This window comes from Mesoplodon bidens (assembly GCF_964165515.1).
Source record: "Mesoplodon bidens genome assembly, chromosome: 5".
NCBI classification, from domain to species: Eukaryota; Metazoa; Chordata; class Mammalia; order Artiodactyla; family Ziphiidae; genus Mesoplodon; species Mesoplodon bidens.
Window position 1 is genome coordinate 132,572,783 of NC_138161.1, and position 13,140 is coordinate 132,585,922.

A 13,140-nucleotide genomic window follows, 5' to 3' on the forward strand; every position below is an offset into this window, starting at 1 on the left:
TGATAAAATCTTCTTTGATTCAAGACAAATCATTTTAAGACCTTAAAGAAAAAATTTCCATGTTATTGATATGTGTTTTTACTTAAGAGGCTCCCAACATCATCAAGACTAAAATTCCGTGGGTGTACTTTCTTTTTATTGGAGGTAATAAACTAACTGTTGAATTCCAAATTATGGAAATCTTTTTGGGAGTCAATCTCATGATTTCAACAAGTTTTTCATAGCCATATGTACACTGGCATTCCAGAATGGGATACAGCCCCAATGAAGCTCATCAGACCACATAACCTCCCAGATTTCTGACTGATACATACTAGAAGCATGAATTCCTTAGCATCTTTGGGAGGTATGTCACTTGTTGTCTAGTGTATTTTAATTGCATCTAAGGGATATTTAGGATAATCTTTAAAAAGTGCTGAGAAATGACAAACCTGTCGGAAAACTTATATTGCTCAGATCTTGTATTCATATTTGGCTTTTACGCTAGGAAAACATTTAAAATCCTTTAGTGCCTCACTTTTGAAGAAACCATTCTAGTGGATAGTACCAAAAATCCTGTTATCATGCCAGAGGAAAATTCCCAATAGGATACCAAGAAGAGGATGCTAGAAAGCTTCAAGTTCACACTTGATATATCGCCAAATCCAGCAATGACTAGTGAAGTCACAAGGGTAAATAAGCCTAAAAACAGACACAGGCATATACACATACATGCATCTATGTGTACACACACACACACACACACGCACAAACACACCTTTCACACCTTATCTAAAGTTGCTACTCAATTACAGATTACATTCCTTAGGCATTTTTACCTCTTTCAAATCTCAAAGTAAATCTTATTTTAGATTTTGAGAGCTATCATGGCTCACTCTCACTTACTGCCGAAAAGAATAAAACAAACAAACAAAAAACCAACAAACTATACAACAGATCATTATTATTTGGTCTCAGTCTTCAATCTAAAACTTGCCAACTCTTGTCTCATGGAGCAGTTATTTTACCTTTATCATTTAAATTTAAAGGGTTGATTATGAAATATCAACTTCTAAAAAATAGATTGAGGGTGAATATTCCTACCCTGTATTTGTGTATTCAGAGATTTGTACCTCTTAGGTAATCAAATCCACTTGAATCATTGACTACATCCAGCCTTGTCAGCTTGCCTGAAGGAAAGCTACTGATGAGGTTGGGCTCCTGCGAAAGCAATCATGGTTAATTGCTTTAGTGTGAACCTAGCCGTTGTGATTAAAGCCTAGGACCTGCGTTTAGGTAGAGCAGAGTTTCCGTGCTTCAAGGCACTCCTTGGCAGATCTAGTCCTCTCCAGGCCTTGAGAAAATGTGCTGAGGCATCAGCATATTTCCCTGAGGAGTCACAGTGTTTGGGGGATCATTCAATCATTAGATCATATTCAAAGAAACTGGGTTAATTTGAATATGTAATCATTGGATCACATATCCATATATTTGTTACCTCTTTGAAGGGGTAACAAATATATGAATTTATAAAAATATATGAATGATAATCTCTTTGATTATCAGAATGCAGACTTAAATAAGCAAGAATATATTCAAAACCTGACATATTATGTGCTTGAATTTAATGTGAATCCTGCTAACCCCCAAAGCATCTTATACCTGTCTTCTAATGATTATACATGCCTGTATATCGCTACTGGTGCACTCTTCATGGACATAAATTAAAAAGACAGTCTGTTCTGCTTTTTAATAAAATGAAATGACTTATCTTTTCAGAATTCCAATTTTAGTAATTTCTTATAGAATTTGATTAGCAATATTTAGGCCACATTTTTTATACACACACACACACACACACACACACCAACATGTACATGTGTGTGTGAATACATACATAGATTAAATTTAATGCACACAATATTTTTAAACTTTTGTTTAATCTTTTTCTCTTTTTGCAAAATTACACAGACTCAAATAATATTTCTTTCCTCTCCAGTGAAATCAGAGTTCACTTTTTATAAAGAAATTCTAAATCATTAAGCAAGTAGAATACTAGCCTTTTCTTTTTTTTTAAATTACCCAACATGCTTCTGGGGCTTTCACAAGTGGAGGTTTACATGCATTGAAAAAACAAACAAACAAACAAACAAAAAACTGCTATGTTACAGTAATTCAAATTCAACACCATTCTGAGTGGATTTTTAATATACTCATGGGAGTCACACAAGGGTAATTGATGATGACTTCAAATTACTTGCATCTTATTTGTCTTAAAATCTATTCCCTAATCTGTTACCACGTTATGGACAATAGCATCATTCTATCAATTGTAAAAACAATAGAGTTTTACTAATTTAACTGTATTTATTGCCCCTCTATAGCCTTATAAAAAGTGATTCCTGTGTATATAAGGTATTTTAGAAACCCTATTTTCTCAGAAATAGTGGCAGTTATTAAGACTTACCATTTTAAGAAAATGTGAACAAAAAAGGGGACATATTATGGTATAGCCCTCATCATTTTGCATTGTTCTCCAAACAGTTGCCTTCATTTTCTGGGTGGATCTCTGAATGTTAATAGGGGATGCATCACGTGCAGAAGCTGAGAGCACGCAAGCCATGTTTGGCACACAGATTCTTTGTCGGAAAAAAATGTTACACAAAGCATGCTACATCCAGTGCTTTATTTCAGAAATGAAATCTTATTTTTTGACCAGTTTGACTCAATATTTCCTACCATGGGAAAAAACTTGCTCCTAGATGGGTTAAATATTAAAATTGAATGGGAAGTAATAGAAACACATAACCTTTATTCCCCAAAGCGAAAATCAAATATGCAAATATGAAAATGAGAGGACTCTTCTTCTTCCCCTTACACAACTGATTAAATTGTCACTGCTGGAGATTACATGGGGTTTTATTCCCTTTACAGCCATATTCAATTGGACAGACAGAAAAATATATTGCCACAGACGAGACCCACCACCTGGGTACACTGTGCTTCCAGTTGCCTGTAGAGGTCTTGTCCAAAACTTTGCAGCTAACCCTTAAAAAAAAGAAAAGTATGAGATGTGATCATTCATGATAGACTTGGATGATCTCTGAAGTCCTTTCCAACTTGGAGATGCCAGTATGATAAAAATTCCTCCTCTTATTACTAGATACTAGCCTGCAGCTTAATTCCCATGTAACAAAGCCTTCGCTAGCACATCCCCTTTTTATATCGATCCTAAAAACATTTCATTCATCTTGCGTGAGACTTTCGTTTTTTCAAAAATATCTTTCTGTGTTTGCCCTTTATTTCCTACCTGATGGACACATTTATTTCCTGGCTTATCAATTTTGACACTGAGCCTGCCCCCGCCCCCAACTGTTCCTTCCAGATGGAAATATTTGATTTTTGCAAAAATTGGATATAGAAACAGAAGGATTACCTTTGCTGCTCTTACGTCTTGCCACGACTCGGAAATGGTTCTCGCAGTCTGTCTGGATGTAGTAGAAGTTAGTACTCAGATGATGTCGCCTGCCTCTGTCACTCAGCACTGCGGGCTGAGCAGAGAGCTGCCTCCAGCTGAAGTCTAGGGCCTCAGTGTTAAGGACGCACAGAACTACTTTGTTAATGAGGTCGTTTCTCTGGTGCATAGAGACGTAGCCACAAGGACAGGGAGATTTAACAACTAAAAAATGTGGTAGGATGAGGTTTTTGAATTGGAGCATTCAGAAAAAAAAATAACAACAGCAAAAGACGAGTGAGCAGATGCTTTCTTGCAAGGATAGTGAACAGGAACAAGTCTATTTGCCTTTAGATTTGTAGTAGAGATAACACGGGTTATTTTGCCGTAGAAGTGAGGAAGAGATTCCCCAAAGAATTTTTAGATGGCTTGATGTGTGGCTGGAAATATTTTTGTTGCTCTTGTTGTTTTATCCATTCAGCTAAATGACACTTATGGAGGTTTTTAACTAAATAAGATCTCTTCTGTATCTGTTGATATAACTGTAATTTGAAAAAATTATTTTCTCTGATTTGGTGAATGAGTAAACAATCAAATTTCTCACTTCTAGCATCCAGATGGGTAAATTTATAATAAAATCAAGTGATGTCTCCCTGTCCCAAACTCAGAATTCCATATGCATTTTAAAACACAGACATATATCATGCTTAAACAGCATTCTGCTTTAACTTGAGAATTAAAAAAAAAACATTGCTTTCTAACATCATGTATGTGTTTTTCTTCTAGTAAATCTGCTCAATTAAGATATCTTTTTGCTGTCAAAATTAAAAGCAGAGTTGTGTGTGTTCTACTGGCTTGAGCATATGTACACTTCAACCCTTTCTTCTCTGTGTTTGCTTTTTTTCTGTCTTTCTCATGTTTCTGTGTTTTTCTTTTGTTTTCTTTTCTAGACTTCCCAGGGTTTTTGTTTTATCATATTGTTCTCTTTGCATTGTTCAACTGCTCTTTGACAAAAGTTCCATATTTAATCTAATTTTCTTGGTTTTGTTTAATTTCCCCATAGTTTTATATTGTTGTTCTTCTTCCTTTCTTTCTCTTCTCAGACATTGTGCTTTCTTATAAAAACAATTCCAAAAGTCAGAATAGTCAGAATATGGACAAACTTTGCTATTGAGTGTCCTTACCTTTTCCTATTTTGGCTTTGAATATCTTAATTCCCTCAATCAGTATTGGCCATTTTTAATCATCTTTTTATCTACTGCATTGCCTTTTCTATTACTAATATCCTTGTTTCACTTTTCCCTGATGCCTTAATTTCCCAGGCTTCTAGTCTCACTAAAATGTGACCACCATTTATTCAACACTCAGTATAAGCACTGTGTCCAATGCTTCATACATATTCCCCGGAATTCTTACTACAACCCTGAAAGGTAGGCATTTTTATCTCCATCTGATAGAAGGAAAGACAGAGCCCCAATGATTAAGGTACTGCCTTAGGGCCACACAATAACTCTGATAGCAAGTATTTGTTCCCAGAACTATCAGGTACCAAATCACCCACTCTTTCAATTAAATCATATTGAGACAAAAAATAAAAAGTATGTTTTGATATTCTGTTATGTATAGGGGAAAATAAACGCCACAGATATATACTTCATTATTTGTATGCACTTATACCTAAAATGATTAAGTAGAAACTTACTCGTTATGTTTTCCTTTTTATAACACTTACCAACTGTAGTTTTATTTGTGATTTCAGAAAAAGAATCTCTAAACTCAAGTTACTATCTCTAACAAAATTTTTAACTAAAACTACACCCAGGTTTTCTTTGTACATAAACCAATTTACTAATACATGGTTGTAAATGTAAACAAACTGTGAGAACAAGTTCCTATTAGTAAAATAAACAAGGAATGGCAACTCTAGAAGCATGAAGAGATTTGTGTTGTCTGCAAACCCATTGCATCCAGTAATGACATCAGTGATCAAATATGTTTTTACAGTTGTCAAAGTAGTGGATCAGACACTTAATCCTAGCCTGCTTGCAGCTGCTTTTCTCTGTCCTTCCCTCCCGGTATTATATTTGCCTTTTGAGAGAATAAAAGAATTATGTATTCCTTTATGTTCTTCATTCAGATTTAGAAACTCTCATACTTTTTGCTATGATGATGGGATGTAGTTATTATTCTCAAAACAGTTCAGTTTGCAAGTTCCATAAACCCACCATTTAATCATTATTACCTCCTTCGTCTTATTCTTGCAAAGATGCTTTAAATATATATATATATATATATACATATATACATACACTTTTAAGAAGCAGACACTTATATTTGATATTCCATTAGAAGTCTATAAAACTGCTGCAGCTATTGCCATGGAAAAAAGTTATATTTCTAGACTTTGGACAAGAGCTTAACAAAATTCTCTTTGATGAACTGCAGTCCTGAAAGCTGTTCTTGTACTAAGCTGCAATTAATGTTTGTAACTACCAGTCTCCTAAGGAATTGCAGAAAGAACAAAGTTAGAACTAGCAGACTTGAAATAGCTAGAGGGATTTGACCACAAAGATAGGATAACAGTAATGCAGTGATTAAGAGGAGAGACTGGGAAGTAAGGGAAATTTGACTTTGAACTTCAGCTCTACCATTTGCCACCTTTGTGGCTTGGGCAAGTTACCTTGTTCTTCTAAACCTCAGTTCTTTATCTGTCAAATGGGCATAATAATGCCCACACCTCCAAGAGGTATCAGAAAACTTTAATCAGGTAATGCATATAGAGCATTCGGGACAAAATTTGATGTTTAGTAAGTCCACTATGAAAGACAGCTGATAGCATCATAATCATTATCACTTTTACCATCACTACACAGTAACTAAAAATTTATTTCTCTTTTCTTCCTCCTTTTAGCACGGCGTATGAGCCACTGAGTCCAGCTTATGAGTGGCCTTTGAGGATCGAATCTTTTCTTGTTGTTGTTTCCCCCAGACTGTAATAACTTTGTGTATAACTCCTATAACAACTCTAAGATCGAGAAAAAATCTGGACTAAATGAAGCACACATGAAGCAGCACTTCAGCACACATTAGAGCACTTGGCATTTATGTCTATTGGCAAATATTTGATATAGCCCATATAAGGCTCTCACCTTGCTATGTCAACTTTTGCTGGTATTTAATTTCCCTAATAAAAATTCCCAAGGCTAAACCTAATGTCTGGCACATAGAAAATGTTCAATAAATTACTGTTAAAATGAGCTGAGCTGAACTGAACCTATACATCTTCTCTGCCTTAGGAAAAACATAAATTCATTAAGGGTAAGCTTTATTCTTTCATTCATACAAGCAAACATATACCTTCATTCATTCAGTAAACAATTGTTATGTGTCTACAATATGATAGGTACTGCCCCCAAAATAATCAACCCAAGGCACAGGCCATTTCTTTCTTATGTATAACTGTATCCTTAATATGTAGCACAATGTGTGGCATATGAGAGGTGTTCAAGAAATATTTGCTGAATCAACTAAATTCTATTTTTGGATGGATTGTCTTTCAGGATACATAGGAACAGCCTACAGAACTGCATGATGAAACAACAAACAAGCCAATGGTAATAAGATCCATCTTTCACGATTACTTACCAGGCTGAGTGTAATCAGAGCTTAAAAGTTTCACGACTATGAGCCAGTATGTTTTCAACTGGGTCTGTCAGAGTTTTCCTAACAACAGTTTCCTAATCAAATTTTCCCTTGAAATTTAAAAAAAAGGTGAAAAAATAGTGATATCTGTAATCAACAGTATTAAATATACATTCCTGGGAAATACATAAAGATTGGCAAATCTAATTATTGAGAGTAGGGGAGGTCCATGTATATCAGCTTTATTGGGAGTTCCTAAGAAGTAGTATATTTTGGTGAGAATCATAGAACTTTATTGCCTTAGATATCAGACTATCACTCTAATTTTTACAGATGAAAAAGTAAGACCCCAAAGAAGTTCAGAGACCAACCCAAGGTACTTGGAGTCAAAACAAAAATCCTGGTCTCTGATATTTAAGAAAATAAATGATCTCACCCTTATATCACAAGACCTATTAAATATAAATGCTAACATGGATAATTCCATGAGTAGTGACACTTTAAATTATCTGTGAGACATTGAAAATACTAACCAAAAGCAGAAAATGTGCAATAAAATATTCAACATGCTGTTGGTGTAGTTTTCTATAAAAAAGGTTTAAAAATAGTAGAAACTTCAGTTGTTCAAGCATAATGTACTTCTATTCAATTAAGTCCCTAAATCCAGATTAAGACCAGAGTAAGTTCCAATGGGCATGCCTTTTTTCCCCCTAGCCATTCATATTGAATTTTAAATTCATGTTAGCAACCTCCTATACAATCTAGGGGGGAAAGGAGGAGGGAGTAGGGTTAGGGGTGGTGCTGACCAAGTTTGTGAATGTAAATTTGCAATTTCATCTTGGAAGATGAGACTTTTGCAGGGTTCCTATATCTAAAACATCACGCAGAGTTGTTTGCAAATAGCGATTTGGAAACATTAAAAAAAATTGAAAATTGCAAAATTGGAACCTACCCTTTACAAGTAATCATTCAAACAGTAATAAAAGAAAGTGATGATCAATTCTATAGTAGATTTTTTCATCTGGAAGAAAATGGCACAGATTTGGGGGGCTATGTATTTATAATATTACTATACAAAAGAAACAAGGGGCATTTATGTTAATTTCACAGAAAGTTATCACGTTGGACGAGGATCTAATTAAGTGTTCATTCCTAACTGTATGGTCTTCACACTGCTGTTTAACTGGATGGCATATATGTTCTTGAGAAATGAATTTATCTGTATAATCTTCTATAGACATAACAGTGAAGGGTGACCTGGGAAGACCAGGATCGAGGCTTTAAAATGAATGAATGTGAGCATGTGTAATTATTTCTTTCAGATTTATAACAACATTCTTGCTGTTAACAAATATAAATGTAACATTTACTAGGAAATAAGAGACTGTAGACGGAAATAAACAAACCTAGGATATAGTTCATCTAAGTAAACACTGAGGTTACAAACCTTCAAACTGAAATATCAAGAGCCCTGCAAATTAATGCTACACACAATAGACCCTTTGGAAGCTAACTTAATCCACCCCCAGCCCCCAATCTACATGAGGGCCATGCATAACAATGCAGGAGCTGGGTTTCCATTAAGAGTTTCCTCCACAGGCTGTCAGCTGTTTGAAGAAATAACAATTTCCTAGGCATGAAAGCTTTTTCAGAAGGTTCCCACTGATGTGTAATAAAAGTGACTTTCCTTTTTTTTTTTCTTCTACTTCTTCCTTTTCTTCTCCTTCAGATGTAACTTTGTAGGGAGAAAAGGGGTGGACTAAGGCCATAGGCCCCCTACTAGTTTACCTTACGTGGATTATCAGTGCAGGTGTTAATATAATTGAAGGTGTGGTAGCAGATACAACCCCCTAATAGCTTTTCCTATATAGAGATTACCTAGGTAGAGAATGCCAGAGTACCTGAAGAATAGGCAAGTGTGTACCTTATTAACATATCGCCATTCAGCAGCAGCTGCATATCTGCAAGAAGAAGAAGAAAAAAAAAAACCTTTAAAGAGCCTATTCATCTACGTTAATGGGCCCATTGCACAGCACATTGTGTGAGAAATTAAGTCTCTGGCTGTGAACTTCCTGTGCTGTGCATGCTGCCTTGACTCTTTTTTATTGCTTCAGTGTTATTATCTCCTCCTGGAAATAAAAACAATCATGTTCTCACATTTGAGAAGCCAAAACATTCTGAGATAACAAACTGGAGATGCTGGTTGAAAGTTTCTTTTGTCTCTCTTATTAAGTGAAAAAATATGTTTTGAAATTAAAGCAACCCCCAAATTTATATCAAAGCACATCAAATTATACTGAGCAGCCCTGTGAATGACAAAGTTTTTTTCCCCCTCTTTTCCTATAAAATACACAATTAAATTGCTTTCCTGGCTATCATTCCTTTTTTAGAATTCATTTTTGATGACAAAATATGTTAATTTATTCAAATTAGACATGATTTTTTAAAATGTGCAACTGGCAAAAGAACTGCCTTACTCCTAGAAGATAAGTATAATACATACTGGAAAAAATAAAAAATAATGATATTTATCCTCAACAAATAATTTCAAGACAGTTTTGGCTAGCATTTCAAACATGAGAATGGAAAAGGTAATTTAAGATTACGAAAATTCCTCCTTTAGCCTAGTTGAATGCCTAGAATGTTTGCTACTGCCTTTTTCTTGGTTGCTGCAAGGCCACCACGTAAACCGATATACATTTGGCATAAAAACAAACCCTCTTCAGATGAACAGGACACATTTCCATCATTCTCTGTGCACATTACATCATCATCACCATGATCACTGTTCACATCCTAATCATAAAACAAAGGGCTAATGATCAATACTAACTCAACTCAACAGAGAATCTCCAATGCAACTTAAAAAAAATTAGTTTCCTTCAGTCGTGAAGCATTTTCACGTTAACCTAATATGTCTTACTATTTAACAGGTTTAATGAGTATGCAAGACAATAAAAAAGAATACGTAATTCAATCTGTGGCTTAACTGTCCATTCTGTCTCTACTGGCAGAATTTGTCTGAATAGAATAATTATTATAAATAAATTATTGTTATAAATTATTATCTACTTGTTTCTAGGTTTAGCAATATAAATCTTTATTTTAAGAATATGGCAAATCAGCCAAAGATGAAATGTAAAGTTGGATACATCCATGCTGGATATGTGAACACCACAGTGTTTGTCAAGGAAATTCTTGGGATATTAAAGACTTTAGATTGTTCATTGGATTTGGCTTGTTTTTCTTAAAAAATAAATACATAAAGTTTGTAAAAGAGGAAATAGTCAGATAGATCCTTCTGTGAATGATATGATGACGAGGATGATTCCTTATTTTGTACAGTAAAATCAGCATCGTTATTTGAAATAATGTGAACAGTCAAGCTTTTTCCTCAAGGACAGATGGGCAAATTATCTACGTTGCTGCTTAGTAATACTTTATTACAGTTATGTATTTATCAACATATTTATTGAAGCATTTGGAAGAGATGAATCTATTTGCTCTGGAGTCAGTTGTTTGAGTCCCAGTGGGATGTCTGTAAAAGGTACATTTTGATAGACTTTGGAAGGGACTGCTACCTTTCTACGGGCTTTCTAAAGAGAAGACCTATAAAAGTACAGTAGAACACAACTTGACTAGTCATTCTTTGCTTAACTAGTTTATATTTCATGCTGCTTGATATAGACTACTAGATAAACATAAGGTTTTCTAGATCGAGTTGTCTCTTTCAGATTTTTCTATTTACACACCCCCTCTTTAGATAAGGTTTCTTTTAGAAAATGAACATTTTTTACACAAAACACCCTCTAATTTGGGGGCTAACATTTTACGGAGCTATAATCTGTTGTTGAGAGTACTAAAATACCAAGGAAGAACTGAACGCCCCTATTTTCTACATCAAGGGAACAGGTGATATCTCAGAAATCATGGAGACCAGTAATTTAAAGAAGAGTAGAAAAAAATTTTTGAACTAGTTCCCTTAAGATAATTCAGATTACTGGACCATTCACAGTCCTGTTAACACATAACGATGGTATGCTCCAGGTAAATAGCATGACAGTGTTGCCAGCATAAAAGTGACATCAGAACTTGTCTTCATTGGCATCAGAACCGCCAGCCCTATCACCTCTGACTGAGTGACCTCACATCGATTAACCTTATTGATTTGGAGTCTTGTTGAGCCTCCCTGGAAAACTGCTCCCTGCTGAAAGGCTGAAGGGGATCAGTCCTGAACCATGAACAAGAATTCAATAATACAACACAGTACGGACCTTTAACCATTAACTATTCCTTAAGGTAAATCAAATTAAGGGCCTTTCCATAATGAAGATCTTTTAAGATTTTGAGAATTCAATTGATTCCAAGTCCCCCAAAGGAAACTATTGTTTAGAGGGGGCATCAGGCTGTGACAAAACACACCTTATTTTCATCTGTTATGAGGTAATTAACTGAAATAATAAGGAAGGCTGGGCTTCTATAATCAAGACCACTGTCACCTGTACATAAGTGGTTTTAAAGTCAAACCTTAAAATACTACTATTTTCATAACAAAATGGAACTTTATGCAGATTTGCAGTACAAAGTATCATGGTAGAAAGAAAAATGTTTTCCCCAATAGCTACTAAAATAAATTTATTTTACTTATTAGTTGTTGTCCATAACATGTTATTGAATTTTCTAAAGTTTTTGGTAAATTTACAACCCTTCTCAAATTCAAAGTTAACAGAGGAGATAGCTGGAGAGGTTCAGAGCTTCACATCTCTCTACAAAGAGAGAAATTATCTACCTCTACGTATGTAATGGACGGCTACAAGCTTACTTATATTTAAATGTAACTGAATCTCTTCGGAATTTGATTGCCATCTTTCCAGATGTTATATCCTTTGGGTTTTATTCCTGCTCAGGGCCCTGATCTGAGCCTCAGAAATATCTTGTCTCCTGAAAACCAAACAATGACTTTTCACTTGTAAAATCTGAGGATCGTACTAGCATTTATCCTTAAGTCCTAAATTCACAACAAAGAATACAGGTAAATAGATAGATAGATAGATAAATAGATAGATAGATATTTTAACTTATATAAATATATATTTACTTTTTGCATTATATATATGTATGTGTATATATTTTATACATTTAATATTTATTTCTTGACTTCTGAATGTTTCTTTTTTCTCCTAGTTTTATATATATATATATATATATATATATATATATATATATATTTGTTTTGTTTTTGCGGTACGCGGGCCTCTCACTGCGTGGCCTCTCCCGTTGCAGAGCACAGGCTCCAGACGTGCAGGCGCAGCGGCCATGGCTCACGGGCCCAGCCGCTCCGCGGCATGTGGGATCTTCCCGGACCGGGGCACGAACCCGTGTCCCCTGCATCGGCAGGCGGACTCTCAACCACTGCACCACCAGGGAAGCCCTCCTAGTTATATTTTTAAATGACTATTTTAAAATTATCTTTGTAATTAGGGAATGAATATGCCTAGAAGTTTTAAATAAAACACTTTTGCAATTAAAAATGCAGAGACAATCTCTGATTTCCAAATTAATATCAGTTGACACTTTGTTTCAATATTTTCTATATGATAGCTTAGAAAATTCAGTGTTGGGATTTCTTTTTTTCTTTGCTGGCAAATAAATAGTATATTGCCTGTTCCTTGAAAAATGACCCAGTCGATGAGTTAATACAGTAGCATTAACACCATGTAACTAGGATAATGGAAATTCATGTTTTCTTGCTATAATTGGTGTTTATCTTTGAGCAATAATGCATAATAGTCTATGTGAAACAGCCAACATAGGATATATCACATGTTATCTCTATTTAGCACCTCTAGGCAAGAATATTGTATAGGGAAAAAAGCCAAAATTACTGTTTTTCTTTATTAACGGCTCTCTAAGGAATACACTGGAATTAGTTCTGTCTGCCAACTAATTGATAATTATTTAATTAGCAATTTATAATGACAATGGGATTTTACCCCCCACCAGTCCATCTCTTCTTTAAGACCGAAGTAGACAACCTTATGCAATTTTGCACTAACTTCTGGGAG